This window comes from Vombatus ursinus, unplaced genomic scaffold, assembly GCF_900497805.2.
Source record: "Vombatus ursinus unplaced genomic scaffold, bare-nosed wombat genome assembly UNPS02011353.1, whole genome shotgun sequence".
In the NCBI taxonomy this organism is placed as follows: domain Eukaryota; kingdom Metazoa; phylum Chordata; class Mammalia; order Diprotodontia; family Vombatidae; genus Vombatus; species Vombatus ursinus.
In genome coordinates, this window is record NW_020951131.1 from 4,059,341 (window position 1) to 4,075,771 (window position 16,431).

Below are 16,431 nucleotides of genomic sequence, written 5' to 3' on the forward strand. Positions count from 1 at the left end.
CTTCTCTCTTTCCTTCCTTCTTTTCCTCCCTCCCTTTTTCCTTCCTTCCTCCCTCCCTTCCTTCCCTCCCTCCCTCCCTCCTTCCCTCCCTCCTTCCTTCTCTCTTTCCTTCCTTCCTTCCCTCTCATTCCTCAGTCCTCTCCAATCTGTCTGCTGACCTCATCACTCAGAGCTCTGGCCAAGGTTACCATCCGTCTCCCACTTGCCAAACTGGACGGTCTTTTCTCGTTCCCTCTCTGCGGTGGCTGACACCCTTGACCCCTCCTCCTGGACACTGCCTTCTCTCTGTGTATTTATGACACCGCGCTCTCTCCTGGTTCTCCTCCTACCTGGGGGATCATTCCTTCTCAGTCTCTTTTGCTGCTTCACTGTCCACACCACACACCTCAAACAGGTGGCCCCCACCACTCCCAAGTGTAGCCCACACCAGACTAAAATGTAACTGGAAAATACGCTATTTAATAAAATAAATACAAATACAACAAAACATAGACAATGTAACATTCTAAAACTCAGGTTCCCCAGCTCCGCATCCCATTGTGGGGATGGATCTCCGGGAGCAAGGGCAGAGATCAGGATGGCGAGCCTGGGCGCTAGCGGATTTCTCCAAAGGCTGAGTCAGTCAGGGTTGGGAAAGGCTGTCATAGGTTTTGGCCCCGGAGGATTTAGAGATCTCAGGAAGGCAGCAGTACCTGCTATCAGAGCATCTCCAAAGGAAAATGGTATAAATGGTATGGAGGAGAGGGGGAGCAAGAGAGTCATTTGTCCTTCCTCCACCCAACAATAAGTTAATTAGATGATTGTCTGATTTCTCGTGTGTGTGTGTGTGTGTGTGTGTGTGTGTGTGTGTGTGTGTGTGTGTGTGTGTGTCCTCATAGGATCACGGACTTTGAGACCATTGAGTCCAACTTCCTCATTTTACAGATTAGGAAACTGAGGCACAGAGCAGCAACATGGCTTGTCCAATGTCATGCAGCTGGGGCATGTCAGAGCCTCAAACCAGGGCCTCTGATTCTAGCTCCATACAGATGTAAATAGGTATTATTATCACTAATTAAACTCTCCAGGTTCCTTTTCATTACCATCCTGGTCATAGGGAAATAGTTTCTTTAACAAGAAAATAGGTCAGGATTGGAAGATTCGACACTTGAAAGTTAAAACAAAAAGCAGAAAAGGCAGATGAACAGAACAAGGAGTGTGCTAGGTCAGAAAGCCCATTTCCCAGGACTGTCTGCAGAGTCTCATTCCTGCCCACAGAATAGGGGCTTGTCACTTCCTCAGGAAGTCATTCTACCCCCTGTGAATGTTTCTGGGAAATGACTCACTTGGAAATATTGATCTGAGGTCAAGGGGAGTTGAGTCATGGGATCCACTTTTAGAACCAGAAGGAAATTGAGAGGCCACTCAGTCCAGCCCCGATTCTACAGATGAGAAAATGGAGTCCTAAAGGGTTAAAATGATCTTCCCCAGATCACAGTTAGGAAGTGGCCAAGCTGAGATTCGAACTGAGGTCCTATTGATGGAATCCTAATAAAGCTGCCCCCAGACTCAGTATAGCCACTGCCCCCAGATCCAGTTCACATATTTGAACAAGTGTGTTCTTGTACTCAGCCACAATCACACCATCCATTTGGCCGACGACAGGACCACAGTACCTAACTACCCATCTGGACCAGACAGGCCCACAACAGCTAGCCAATCAGAAAGCAGCCCAACCAGGAAGTCTGACCACCAAACCATAGATGGGATCCCTCCCCATTACCCAATACCTTGACAAACCCCTCTTGTCTTTCTAGTAGTCATAATTTCCGTTACATAATCAGCATCATTACACTACAAATTTGCCTGTGTTGTCTTACTAAGTTGCTGGTTCCTCTTGAAACCTAGCCCATTTCTGGCGGCACCAATCCTCAATAAATGCCTATATTTGGATTAGAGGTGGTCTGACTCTGGATTCTTTGAGACGATGCCGCCACAACACACCAGGAAACCGCAACATTATGATTCCAATATAGATCTCTTACCATTGCCCTCTGACCTGTCAGACTGTGGAGAGTGAAGACGATGACTGACAGGAAGACAGCTGTGAAATGTTCACTTTCCCCCTTTCACACTGTGGAGGGAAGGGGGACCTGAAGGACATGGGCCCCTTTTTGTCCAGCCCCATATCTCTCCACTCAGCCCACACTCCACCACTGCCATGCTATACCAAAGATTGTCTAGTTGGAGCCCTTAGAGAGAACCTAGCTCAAGTCTACATCATGTACCAAAGAGCCCCCCATCCTCATGGTGCCAGCCCCATTGTTCATCCACCTCCAAGACCCTTTGAGGTCAACTGGACTGGACACGGGATGGAGGTGCAACCAAAAACAACAATTTCTCATCATGTAGTGAATCGGGGATTACTGGAAACAAGGCAAGTCACTGCCCCACTCTGAGACTCAGCTTTTCTCATCAGTAAGAAGGGGTGGAGAGGGAGGGGATGGCCTTGGGGATCTGCTATGTCCCTTTGAGCTCTAGACCCAAGGCTCCTGTGACCTGGGGTGGGTGGACAGGACAAAGGAGGGGCTGATGGCTCCTCCAACTCCCGGCTCGTCCCCAAGCTGGGAGAAGCGGGTGGCCATCAACCTGGAAAGAGGCTGGCCAGAGCCAGACTGGAGGGACAAATCCTCCCCAGGAAGTCTGAGAAGCACTTCTTGGAGACTGGAGGTCCCTTGGCAGAATTCAGCGGAACACTGGTTACTCCAAACGAATTTTTCTGGAAGGCTGAGGGTTTATCTCTTTAAGTGCTGAACCTTCTTTTTTTCCTCCATTCTAAGCAGCTTGGCTAGAATTCTTTCTAAAGAATGTTTCTGCCTCCTCCAGCAGAATGTGTCCAGCACAATTTAAGCTTTGCCTGATGACTCAGGGTCATGAGGAGCAGGAGGGGACCTCAGGAATAATCCCCTCCAACCCCTTCACTTCTCCAGATGCAGAAAATGAAGCCTGGAGACCTGCCCAAGGTCACACAGGCGGCTGAGACAGGATCCTGGAGGCTTTGAGAAGGAGGAGAGAGATTGCTGCTCTGAACCATGACTTCAGTTCAGATTTGGAGATCTCCATCTTTTATATCACATTGTCAGTGTGGATGTCCCCTCCCCATCAGGGCAGGTCTCCACCCATCTGGGTCCTTCCACCACATGTGAGTTCAGCCCATGTTCTGCCCTCGATCTCCCACCCAATCATGGGAAGGGGGCTTTCTTGAGTACTTCAGGCTGCCCATCTTTGATTCCTCACTCCCACCATGTAATCAGTCAACCTCCTTATGGAATCATATGGTTCCTAGACTTGAACTACATCAAGAATCCAAAATTCATTCAACAAACATTTGCTTGGTACCTGCAATGTTCAAGGCCTTGTGGCAGAATTGGCACGAGAGGATTAAAAAAAAAAAAGAATGAAAAACATTCCCCGCCCTCATTCCTCGAATATCATCCATCCCTGGAAATAGGCTGTGGCTTCAGGGCATCCATCACGCATCTCTCCATCACTGCCCTTTGGGCTCATGGCGTCCCATGGAGTTAGTGATATTCCAAGGCCTCCAAACATATGAGGTCCCTGAGAAGAAGGGTGTTTGAGCTGGGAAGCAGATCCCTAAAGTCACCATGTCATCTCTCCAGTGCCATCCAACCTACCCTCCCAGTGCATTTGGGTCCAGCCTATTGTGCCTCTGCCTTAAGTCCAAGTACTGGGAGAGCACCTCGGGTGCTCATGGGCTTTGCCTAGAGCATATAAGCCCTGGCAGTTTTAACTAGACTGGAAAGGATTCAAGTAGGATCCTACTAACAGACCAAGCCTGTGTATGGACACCCTTGGTGCCAGGACATTGCCCATTAGGGGATCAATTTTTTTTTTGTTGTGGCAATCCATTTATTTATAAATAATTTCTACAACTAAACACAAAAACACTCTTTGGGTATTGTGTTAAGGTTGGACAGCTACTTGTTGGGGTGTTATAGGAGTAACTATCAGCCTGGATGAAATGGGCTCCAAGGCCCCCGAGAAGGCTGAGATTCTGGGACCCATCCTTCCTAAGGAGTCCTCAGGAGACCTGGCTTCTAGTACCTTCTCTCGCTCTGCTTGGTGGAGTGACATTAGGCAAGTCACCTCTCAGGGGTAGCCTCGGTTTCCCCTCTGTAAAATAAGGACCAACCAGTGGACTCTAAGGTCCCTCCCAGGTATGAAATGTTTCATAAGAAAGGCTGCACTGGGGACTTAGCTTTTGAACATCAGGAAAGGTCTCATAGGATGTAGAAATTGTGTAAATCACACATGGAGACACATGATCACTAGCTAGCTGTTTTTCTTGGCACCAAAAATGGTACACTGGGCTTTCAGGGGTTCATTCCGAAGGAGACATAGCATTTTAAAAGGCAGCTCACTGGACCTATCCCTTTGTTGGTATTTTGAGTCATGCGGACGGTGTAGGTCCAAAAGGAAGTGAGTGCCCACCATTTTAAAATATGTTTCAAAGACTTTACAGGAATAGATATGTTTTGATGTACTGAATTTTTTTTCAATGTAGGGGGATGCTAGAAGTACGTTAAAAATGTGATTGAGTGAAGCAGAGAGACTGAATCAAGTTAAAAATAACACCTTTCAGCTGCCACTGCCACAAAGTTCTAATATGTGCATAATCAATCCTGTGGCTTTAGGGAAAAATAAATGTATTTTATTTATCTTTCAACTACTCTCTAAAGTCTGGAAAAAGTACATCTTACAAAATTAAAAGAAATAAGTACACCTGAGATAAGGAAGATGAATCTCTTTATCACGATCACAGTGGGTCTCAGCTGCCTTACTCCAAGTGCTGACACCTACAAGGTGCCCACATTTTGGAAATTCAGCTGTTGCACTTTGGAAAGCAGGGAACAGAATTTAAAGGTTCAGTTCTGAGCCTTTTGCCTGAGCAGAACAGTCAGAGAGCATTTACTAAGCACCCGGCACCATGTTGAGAATAAAGAGGGTCTATCTGGGGCCTGCTCTGACTTACTAAAGGTCCCGTAATCTCAGGCTCCCAGGATGGAATGGACCTCAGGGTCTGCCTAGCCCAATCCTTGCCTTAGCAAGAACCTCCTACATCAGACCTGACAAGCAGGGTTAGATCCAGCCAGCCTCTGCTAGACCTCCAGTGATGGGAGGGAGGGTCCTTTAGTCAGGAGGACCTGAATTCAAATCCAGCCTCAGACACTTACTGGATGTGTGACCCTGGGAAAGTCACCCTCTGCTTACCTCAATTTCCTCAAACGTAAAATAGTTATAACAATAGCACCTACCTCATGGGGTTGTTACGAGGATCAAATCAGATAATATTTGTAAAGCGCTAAGCACAGAGTCAAGCACATGGTAGGTGCTTAATCAATGCTTATTCCCTTCGCCTCCCCTCCATGAACAACAATCAAACAGCTGGCATTCATATAGCACTTTAAGGTTTCAGAAGCATTTTACTAAATATTACCTCATTTTATCTCTATGAGTGATTTAGGAGTGTCCTGGATGAGAACTGGGATGGGACAGTAAAGTGTGGGTGGGTTGTGAAGGAAGGGCCCCCGGGTACGCCATCCCAGAGGCATCACACTTCCCCAGAGTTCCAGCATCTAGCCCCAATTTATCCCTCCAACTTTACTTCCAAGTTCTACACAAATGAGAGAGGAGCTGGATTTTGTAGTCAGTCAACAAGCATTTGTGAAACACCTACTATGTGTGAGGCACTATGCTAAGCACTGGGGATACAAAGGAAGGCAAAAACACAGTGCCTGCCCTCAAGGAGCTCACCTTCTACGGAGAAGACAACACGCAAACAACATTTCCATATAAACTCCTGACAGTGGGAAGGAAGGCGATCTTTGAGGGGAGGCAAGGGTTAGAATGACCCAGGCCGGACTACCTGTGGGGCCTCAGTTCCCCATCTGTAGAATGGGAAGGCTGGACCAGATGACCACGGAGGTCCCCCCCAGTTCTAAATCAGAAACGTCTCCCAGTGAGAGCAGAATGCACCCGGGAGTAAGAGACGGGAGCCCTGCGTTCGAGTCCAGGTTTGGCCACCAACCCTCTAAGTGACCTTGAACAAGACCCTTCAGACACTGAGCTTCAATTTCCACTTAAAATGAGGAAGGACGGATGAGGTGATCTCTATGGCCCCGTCCAGTCCCCCCCTCCCAAGGATTAGAAAAATGAGGGGACCCAGAGATGAGAAACAGGGAGCCCCTGGGAGGGAATTCTAACAGAAGAAAAGCCCCGTAACAAAATGTGTCCCTGAGTAGCGCAGGTGGCAGATACTCTGTGAGGAGAAGGAGGGCAGACTTGGAATGTGTGTCCCTGCACGTGGCAGGAGCCTGCCCAGCCTCCAGATGCTGGTGGTTGGGTTAGGGTATATATAACAGGACAAGTCCAAGGTTCTCCCTGAAACAAAGGCCCCGCTGTGGACTGCAGCCCTCTCCCTGGGATGTTGTGTGCTGTAAGTCACAGAACACCCCAGGCCTGGGAGCCTTAGACCTAAGGGGCAATAGAGAGGACCACGGTGGACATGAGCAGGGTACAGCAGAAACAGCCTAAAGGCTACCAGCAGAGAGGTGTGTGCTTGGGAAAGATGGCGCCGACTGGGAGAGGATCTGAGCCTGGCGCAAGAAATCCTGAGCAGGGGGTCTCTACCTTAACACCCCTTGCCCCCACTAAGAGGTCTGTGAATAGATTTCAGGGGGTCCATGAACTTGGAGGAGACAACAATCATATATTTACTTTCACTAACCTCTACCTAAAATTTAGCATTTCCTTTAATTATGTAAAAACATGATTCAGAGAAGGGGTCTGGTAGTAAAACAAAAGGGAAGGCCCTCTCTGCACCAGACTAAACCCCGCCCCTCCCCCGTATGACCGGTGACCCCTGTGAGGGACCAGGATAAGGAGGCATGGGGGGGGCTGCAGTCTTCACGGCGGGCCCTTTTCTACCTCAGCCTCCGAATAGTCAGTAATAATAACTGACATAGTCTTTTAATAACAGTTAATAATAATGATAGATAACAGTAACAATAATATTAGCTAACAGTTATATACAGTTCTCCTCAAGACAGCCCTGCAAGGCAGGTGGCATAAATGTTATCCCATTTTACGGTTAACAAAGCTGAGGTTCAGAGAGCCCGCCCCTTCTGCCCTGGTCCTTCTGGTGAGCTAGAGGGGTGGATGCCCTGGCGGGGGGAGGTCTGAAATCAGAGATTCAGCAGTTTGCTCAGCACACATGGTTACGCAGTATCGGAGCCTGGATACAAACTCAGGCTTCTGACTCCCGTTCAAAGAGCTTTTCACTACAGTATACATTGTCACCCCTGGAAAATTGTCACTCTTTTACTAAGGGACCCAGTAACCTACATTACATAGCATTTATTCAGAGGCTATAAAGCAGGCATGGCTGGAGCAGTCATGACTCAGGAAGACCCAGGTTCAAATCTCACCTCGGACACTAGATGGGTGACCTTGAGAAAGTAACTTCCCTCTGTTTCTCCGTTGGGAAAATGGGAAATAATCATAGCACCTACCTCAGAGGGCAATGGGATGATTAAATGAGATAATGGATAGGTAGCATTCTGTCAGCCTTCATGCACCTTATATGTGAGCTGTTCATATCACAAGCATTTCTAATTCTAGGTCCTCGTATTGCAGAGGAGAAAATCTCCTTGTTCCCCACTCGTGAAAAACAAGATGATAAAACATTACAGGAAACGATCATTCTAGCAAGATGAATCAAACCACAGAAAACACACATCTGTGTTTTTGGTCCATTCCACCCAGAAACCCCACCCTTCTGCCCTGGTACTTCCTGTGAGCTAGAGGGATGGATGCTCTGTGCAGTCTGAATGACAGCACTCAAAGGAAGGGGAGGGAGAGGGAGGGAGGGAGAGAGGGAGAGGGAGAGAGAGACAGAGAGAGAGAGACAGAGACAGAGAGAGAGACACAGACAGAGAGAGACAAAGAGAGACAGAGAGAGAAGGGGAAGTAGAAAAAGGGAGCAGGAGGAGAGATGGGAAAAAGAGAGAGAGAAAAGAGAAGAACAGAGATGGAGGTGAGAGAAGAAAAAGGGAGGGAGGAGAAGAGATAGAGAGAGGGGGGAGGAGGAAAGATGAGGGGAAAGAGAGAAAGAAGAAATAGAGACAGAGAGATGGAAAAGAGGAGAGAGAAGAGGAGAGGGAGAGGTAGGGGGAGAGACAGAGATGGGGGGCAGAGAGGAAGAGAGATGGAGGAGGGGAAAAGAGAAAGGAGAAACAGAAAGATGGAGAAGAGGAGAGACAGAGAAGGAGGAGGAGGGAAGGGAAGAGAGAGAGATAGGGGGAAGGGAAAAAGAGAGAGACAGAGACAGAAAGCAAGACACAGAGAGTTGGAGACAGAGAAAGTGGGTGCTGGTTCTCTCCAGACCCTTGTAGTGACAGAACAAACAGGAAGCTTCCCCCACCCCCCCAACCAGTCATGAGGAAGGTTAATGAAAAATGACTAATAGCAGATCTCCTGTTTCAGAACCAGTGGAGATGGTCCAATCACACAATGCCGAGGAGGGCCTGGTGCCCAGCATGTTAACCAGCAGGGTGAATGGAAAGGGTGCGCGACTGACTCCCTGCACGCCAGCCGGCACTGTGTGTGAGGAGGGGGGGCCCTCCCAGTGGCCTTATGGAAAAAACAGTTTCTCCATTTTCACCAGAAAGAGAATGTGTCAGGAGGGTCTGAGGCAGGGCCTGGGGATGCTCAGCCAGAGAAGAGAAGGCAGAAGGGGCTGCCAGCTGTCTCTGAACCTCTCAGGGGACCCGCCTGGGTCTTTGTTGCCCAGAGGGAAGAGCCAGGGCCGATGGGGAAGGATGCAGAGGGATCTGCTTAGACCTGAAGCCAGGAAAGGCTCCCAAGCACCGAGCTGTCCCAGAGTGGGGCGGCCGGCCTACGGTGCTCATGGCTTCCCCAACACCAAGAGTCTTTAGCAAAGGCTGGACAACCTTGCCAGGGATGAGGCAGGGAGTCTCCTGGCAGACATTGGTTACATGAGGCAGCCTCAAGGCTCTTTCTATCCTGGGACTCTGCAAACCTAGATCGGGAGGTACAAACCACGGGTTCAAATGCCAGTGCTGCTACTTGGTACCGTGTGCAAGCCTCATAACCTCACTGGGCCTCAGTTTCCACATCTGTAAAATGGGAGTAACACCTGCCTTCCCTCCCTCGCAGGGTTCTTCAGAGAACAAAGGCCTTTGAGATCGTGTTTGGGAAAGGGCTTACAGGCTATCAAACAGAAGTCTGATCGTTATCTGAACATTCTCTTAGACATGAAACTCTTGGTAGGAAAACTACCACGTTAGCCACATTCAAGAAATATGATTAGCTAGAAAATCCTGAGGAGGAATCAGGAGAACTAAGGATTCCAGGGATGAATGTGGACATATTGAGATAATGAGACCAGCTGAGCGAGCTCACAGTCCGTGAACAGCTCTATGGGAATCACGGAGTTTGGATGATTGCTTCAAATCTCTCCTCTGATGGGTGGCTTGGTGGCTCAGTGGATAGAGCGCCAAGCCTGGAGCTAGAAAGACCTGAGCTCAGCCTCAGGCACTTAGTAGCTGTGTGACCCTGGCCAAGTGACTTCACCCTGTTTGCCTCAGTTTCCTCATCTGTAAAATGAGCCGAAGAAGGAAATAGTGAACCACCCCAGGATCTTTGCCAAGAAAACACCAAAAAGAGTCATGAAGAGTAGGATATGGCTGAAACGGCCGAACGACAACAATTCTGGCACTTACTCCCTGTGTGATTTTGAGTAAGTCATTTAATTTCCATCGACCTTGGCTTTCTCATCCACAAAATGTGTGTTAAACCACTTTTGTATAAATAAATGCATAAATAATTTTTTAAAACGTGGGTATCTAAAATATCAACCATTAAGACAAAAGTAAATACATATAAAGAAATAAAAATGAAAGATGTCAAATGAGATGGGTTTTAATCCTTCCAGTCCAAACCTCCCATCCCACGTCCAAACTCAAATTCATTCCTCCCTCTTCTCTTTTTTCTCTCCCTTAAACCAATCAAATCGATTCATAAAATGTTTTAGGTGCCTACCATGCTCCAGGCACATTGGCAGGTACTGGGGGTCCAAAGGCAAAAATAAAACCATCCCTGCCTTGAAGACCACGTGTTCCACCAGAGGGAATAAGCTTTCCTCGCCCACGCTCTCTCATTTCAGGGAGAGGCAGCTGCACATGCGGTCACCCTCACTCTCACCTCTCTTCCTGCCTCCCCATCGCAGTGAAATGCACCTGCCGCACACCATTCTTCCTCCTAGCACATCTGGCAAGGGTCACAGGGAGGTGCATTATTGGACTCACTTCTTGTCTGGGGACAGCAGGCATGGATGTGAACTGTTCTCCAGAATAGTCCCAGCTTTAGATATCACCCAGTTCAAGATCCCTCCCCATCTCAGGATTGAGAGGGACTGCTAGTCTGACCTATCCCAGAACAGAAATCCCCTCTGCTACACTCCTTTATTCAAAATACATTTATTAAACACCGACTAAGCACAAAGTGAGTCATGCTGGGGATACAAAAACCCAAACAAAGCCATCTCTGTCCTTAAGAAACTTATATCACTGGGATTTTAAAACATAGACACAGATAAGTTAAAAATGCAAACAAAGTAGTTTCAGGAGGGAGAGAGTAGTGATGCCTTAGAGTATCCAGAAAGGCCCCACCTACCCTGAGGCTCTTGGGCTGTGCTTGAAGACAGCTGGGATTCCAAGTGTCAGAGAAAGGGGCACAGCCTGCGCATAAGCCCGCAGGTGGCAGGTGTAATGTGGCACTCAGGAAGTGAATTAATATCGATATTAATACAATACTGCATTTTAGACTCAGGTCCGCAGAAACTCCTTTATTTAATTCAACATTAATCAAATATGGAAGTATTTCTAGCATGGAGAGAGAGAGTGAGAGAGACTTTTATAGGAACCTTGAAGAAAAAAAAATCACAAAATGTAAAAATACAGTTTGGGTGAACATTCCGGAATAACTGGGTACCCAAGTCACCACTTCATCCCACCTTGGGCTCCTCCTCCGGGGCAATCAACAGGAGAGCAGTATCGAGGCAGCAAGGCACCTCCCTTTCGATGGAAGGGGAGCACTCTCTTTGAGCTGCCCTGGCCCCAATCACTTCAGGGGTGTTTGGTTCTCACCCTCAATCCACGCCCCTAAAGAAGGCCTTCTGGTCCTCAACCTATCACAGACCCTTTCTGGGGGCTTTTCCAAGGATTTTGGAAAGGGCCTTTTAGAGCAAAGAGATATTATTATTATTGTTGTTATTATTATTATTTTGGTAAGGCAATTGGGGTTAAGTGACTTGCCCAGAGTCACACAGCTAGTAAGTGTTATGTGTCTGAAGCCACATTTGAACTCAGGTCTTCCTGACTCCAGGGCTGGTGCTCTATCCACTGTGCCATCTAGCTGAATTAGACATTATTTCTTAATAATTCTAGAGAACCTGAAAACCCGAGGTTTTTAAATATGCTCCGCACAAGAACAGGAAGTAGGCCAGTCTGATGAGAAGGGAGGTGGCATGTGGTCATCCAGCCTGAAGACCTTCAGGGCAGAGGTCTCCTTCACTTGGCCTAGTCCTAGTTACTTCATATCATGCTCTCAGAGCCTCTCACCATCCTGGCTGAACTCTTCTGGATGACGCCAGGTTATCAATGCCTTTCCCAAATGGCGGCATCCAGAATTCAATACAACACATCAGATGTGTTCTGATCAGACCAGAGGCCACTGGCCCGGTCACTTGCCAGGTTCTAAAATGCTCTGATATATCAGGGACACGACACCAGGAATTGTGGCCAGCCTGTTGATGATGAAACCTTTCTATACTTTGCTGGACTGGTCCTTGAAAAGTAGATGTGGTCAGTCTGTCCCCAAGCTCATCCTTGAAGCCTCTCAGCAAGATGGACCAATCAGTCTGTGTGCTCTCCCGGAGAGCTTCTGAGACCCCACAGCTACCTTCTTGCCACAACAACCCAGCAGAGGACAACCTAACTCCATATTTGGCTTATGCTTCAATGCCCAGCTATTTTACAGACCTACTTCTGTGGAGCCACACCTTCCCCACCTTGGGATTTGTGAAATTGATTTTTTGGACCCAAGGATAAAACTTGACATTCATCTCTATGAAATTTCCTCATACTAGATTCAGACCACTGTTGTGACTTGAATTTTTGGATACCGACTCCATTACGTAATATGTCACCCATTCCCCAACTGCCTTTTCATCACCTGTAAACTCAATAAGACTGCCATCTTTATGCCTTTATCCAAGTCATTGATAGCTGTGATATAAACAGTAAGGAGCTAAGCAGAGTGCCCTGCAGCACTCTGCTGGAGACCTCTTTGCAAGCTGACAGCAAGCCATAAATTAAATACCCCTTGGTTACAGTTTTCCAACCAGTTCCAACACTGCCTACATGGACTGTCATCTACCCTCACACCTCGCCATCTGGCCCATGAGAACAGCATGAGGAATCTGGTCAATGCTTGCCTAAAATCTTATCCCTGAAGAGGAAGCAAGAACACACATCGACCTCTCTTCTTGGCAGAACTGGAGGACTGTGGGTGGGGCACACGACTTACCCCGTCACACATGATTGGTGTGTTGGTTTACTTTGCTGAATTGTTTGTGCCTTTTTCTTTTTTATTCTTATAAGAGATGGCTTCTTGGGGAATGGACAAGGAGGGGTGCATTTAGAAATAAAGGCAATAAACAAAAGATCAATATAATTTTTTTTAAATTAGAAAAAAATCTGAGCTTCTCCAAGGGACACAATCTTAAATCTTCTTACAGAGCTTGGGTAAAGAGTTGGGACCAAAGATTAGCTATGTGACCCTGGACAAGTCATTTTTCCCCTCTGAGTCTCATTTTCCTCGTCATCAAATTCCACTTCAGATATAACCCATGATGGCATCCCACAATGCCTATCGAATTAAGTTTCCTTTCCTGCCATTCAAGGCTCTCTAGAGCCCAGCCCCATCAGCCCCATCCAATACCCTCCATTCCATCCCTCCTAGGCCTCAACACTGGCTGAATCTAATATCTAGGCTTTGCTCCTCCCCCTAAAAGTTCTTCCTCTTCTCCTCTTGCATTTCTACTTCCATCAAACCCCCAGGCTGACCTCTGACCCCAGTAAAAAGCAGCAAATTTCAAAGGTCCAGAGAAGGTCAATGCCTTGCCTCAGATCTGAACCCACATCCTCTGACTCCTCCCCTCCAGGTAGTGGAGAGAGCCTGGGCTTGGGAGTCAGGAGATGCTGCTTGGATAACTACCAGCTGTGGAACCTTGGGCAGCTCATTTTCCCTCCCTCCATCTGGCCCCTGATTTCTTCATCTGTCAAACAGGCCTGCAACCCCTCTCTCACAAGCTCCCTTTGAAGATCCAGGGAGGCAAAGGGGTCAGAGATCTTGGAGATGACTCATGCCTCATGGCAATGTCAGCAATGGCAGCGGGAAAAGCAAGGAACGTGCCCGGGGCCTTCATCTCCAAGCAAGCGATGCTCTGCTTTCCAAAGCAGAGGGCTGAGGACAGATTTCTCACATTTCTATAGCCTTTTTAGTTTGACAAATTCCTCTCCTTCAAAGAGCCTTTGGGGAGGCAGCCTACAGTAGAGTGTGCTAGATTTGAAGTGAGAGGACCTGAGTTCCAATCTGCCACTCACTAGATCAGCAGCCTTAGGTGAGCCGCTGAACTTCTCTGGGCCTCAGTTTTCTGACCTTTAAAATGATGGGGTTGGACCCCAGTGTCTCTGAGATCCCTGCCAATGACCAGCATAGGATTCTCTAAGTAGGTCTAAAAGGATTATATTCCCATTCTCCCTATGAAGAAACTTAGGCTTTAGAGGTCACATAGCCAGGAAGGGTCAGAGTGGGGATTTGAACCCGTGTCTCTCCTGACTCCCTGGCCATCTCTCTTTCTACTTATTGTCAGAGTCCTGTGACAGTTGGGGGTGCTCATGGAAACCTGGGAGACCAGGATGCTTCTCTCCAGCACAAGGGGCTGCTGAGAAAACCCAGAGGTTACCAAGGAAGTACAAAACTCACCCTGAACCTGTATCGCTAAGCAACCTGCACCAATTGGCCACAGTAACGCGCACTTGGTCATTTTTAGCTTTAGAAATAATTATGCAGAGAACATTAACAATAATCTGCATCGTGGCCTATCGGCTCTTGGATAGGTGGCCGGATCAAGGCAGGTGAGGTGGGGGTGGGGGTGGAAATAAATGGGCCGCTCTGCTCCAAGCTCAGCCGGCTGGCCTCCCCAAGGAGAAGCCTTCTGCCAAAGAAAGCTGCGTGTTCTGGCGGAGAGAGCTGGCTCTGGTGTTAGGGGACCCAGGTTCAAATTCCACTCCATGACCTTGGGCAAGTCACCTAAATTCCCTGGACCTCAGTTTCTTCATCTTTGGACTAGAGGGACCTTGAAGCCTTTCTCTCTTCAGTGGACTTCCTGAGAGCATCCTGGGAAGGGGAGACCAGGCCAGCACCCAGCACTCAGCACCTAGGCCGGAAGTCACACTCCCCTGTGGCAAGGCTAGAGATGCACCAGGACCTCCATTCCTAATCCCTGGGATTGCGCAGTCAGTCAATACACGTTTATTAGGCGGCACTGTATGGCAATGCCTCCAGGGCAGACCTCAGAAGGCTTAGCCTGGTGTTGATGCTGACACCTTCCAGAAGGAAGGAGCACCGGTTGTGGAGGCAGAGGCTAGGGAGCTGAATTCCAATCCTGCCGCTGCCCACCGGGGGCCATTTCATCTCTGGCTATCAGTGGGCCCAGTGTGAGGCATTTGGACTGGGAGACATCCAAGGTGTTTTCAGCTCCAAAGATTCAATTCTTCAATTGTGGCTGTGTGACCTTAGGGAGGTCACCCCCTCTCTCTGAGCCTCAGTGACCTTGCCTGATAAATGATCAATTGGGCAGGGGGATGTGGCTTGGCTTCCCCATCCAACCTGGGATGTGTCTGGAGGAGAATCTGTCTGAAGTAAACACTTCAATGCCCTAGTTTGTGAAGCGAAAGGCGGGGGAGGGGACGTCAAGTGAAATAAGCCCAGAAACCTGAAAACAAGATTTCCTAGAACGTGCATCACTGTCCCGAGGACAAAGGCCTGTGCCGGGAGTTAGGAGACCTGGGTTCTCAGCCCCCTCCCATCTCTGGCCTTTGGGTTTCTCACCTGCCAAATGAGGGCTATGATGGCTAAGGTCAAATCCAGCTCTAAGATTCTATGATGCCCCAGTCCCAGAGTAAAATTGTGGGAGCTAAATTTAGCATCCTGGCTGGGAACATGCAATTGGTAAGTGACTCCAAGGCCCAAGAAAAGGTAAGAAAGGATGGAGAGAGAAAAGGAGAGGAAACAAGAAAAGAGGGAAGGAGGAGAGAACAGAACTATAACAAGTGGAAGGCAAAAGCAGACAGGGAAAAGGATGGAGGAGAGAAGAGAAGGAGAAAGACAGGAAAAGGAGATACAGAATGAGAGTAAGGGAGAAGCTGATATACTTGGGCACAAGAAATAGAAATTAAAGCAAAGAAAGACGAGTAAAGGAGACGGGAAAGTAGTATTAAAAACAACAACAACAACCTTTCCACAAAACTTTGGGAAGAAGAGCTCAGCAAAGCTCTTGGCCATCTGTTTACTCTGCTGGGAACTCTCCCCCCCATAATAGGAAGGCCCTGGCCCCACGGCTATGGCCAGCGTGACCAGGAGCATTCAGTGATGGGCTAGATCTAGAAAAAAAAACCTCCTGCCCTGACATCATTCAATTTCAGTGTCAATGACAGGCTTTGGCAATCAGAGTGCTCACTTTTCAAAATAACAGTTCTGTTGACTGCATAAGATCATTCTCCACGTTGCCTTCTTTCTCTGGAACTTGCAGCATTTCCCCAGAATGTTGGATTGTGTGACCTTAGGCAAGTCACAAGCCTCTAGGGAATTCTGTTTGCCCATCTGTATACTGTGGGTGGGGTTTGGTTATGGTCCTTCCGGCTCTGAACAGTGATGAAGCTAGGAGGTCAGGCTGTCTCACCCTATTATTCTGTACTAATAAAATATTAACAGCATGGAGTTATTGTTGTTATTTTTAATCCCCTCGGGTTGAGGAATTCGAATGTAAGGTAACAACAGTCAGGATAATTTCTGTACCTCTAGAAACTCCCACACTGACTACTCTTCCAGGGGCTCTGAGCAGACTCGCCCTGACGGCGCTCATTTATTGTTGAAATTATTTATCAGGAGCAGGAGGAGCCTTGGAGAATGGTTCAGGAACAGCTTGGACAGCTGAGCCCAGGGATCTCTTCTTCCGTCCTTCACCACACACACACACACACACACACACACACACACACACAC

The 16,431-nt window shown here is 48.0% G+C and overlaps 1 protein-coding gene across 4 annotated transcripts in view; it reads right to left on the reverse strand.

Moving 5' to 3' along the window:
* The window catches only part of STAMBPL1 (STAM binding protein like 1), a 41,536-nt gene that overhangs the window by 24,766 nt on the left and 339 nt on the right, over positions 1 to 16,431 (reverse strand). The window contains exon 1 of one of the 4 annotated variants that reach the window (XM_027855916.1): positions 7,572 to 7,672. The exons of the other annotated variants lie outside the window; for them this stretch is intronic. The gene's annotated coding sequence lies outside the window, so the exon portion shown is untranslated. Of the gene's footprint in view, positions 1 to 7,571; positions 7,673 to 16,431 lie in introns of those variants that run through there. 4 annotated transcript variants of the gene reach the window in all.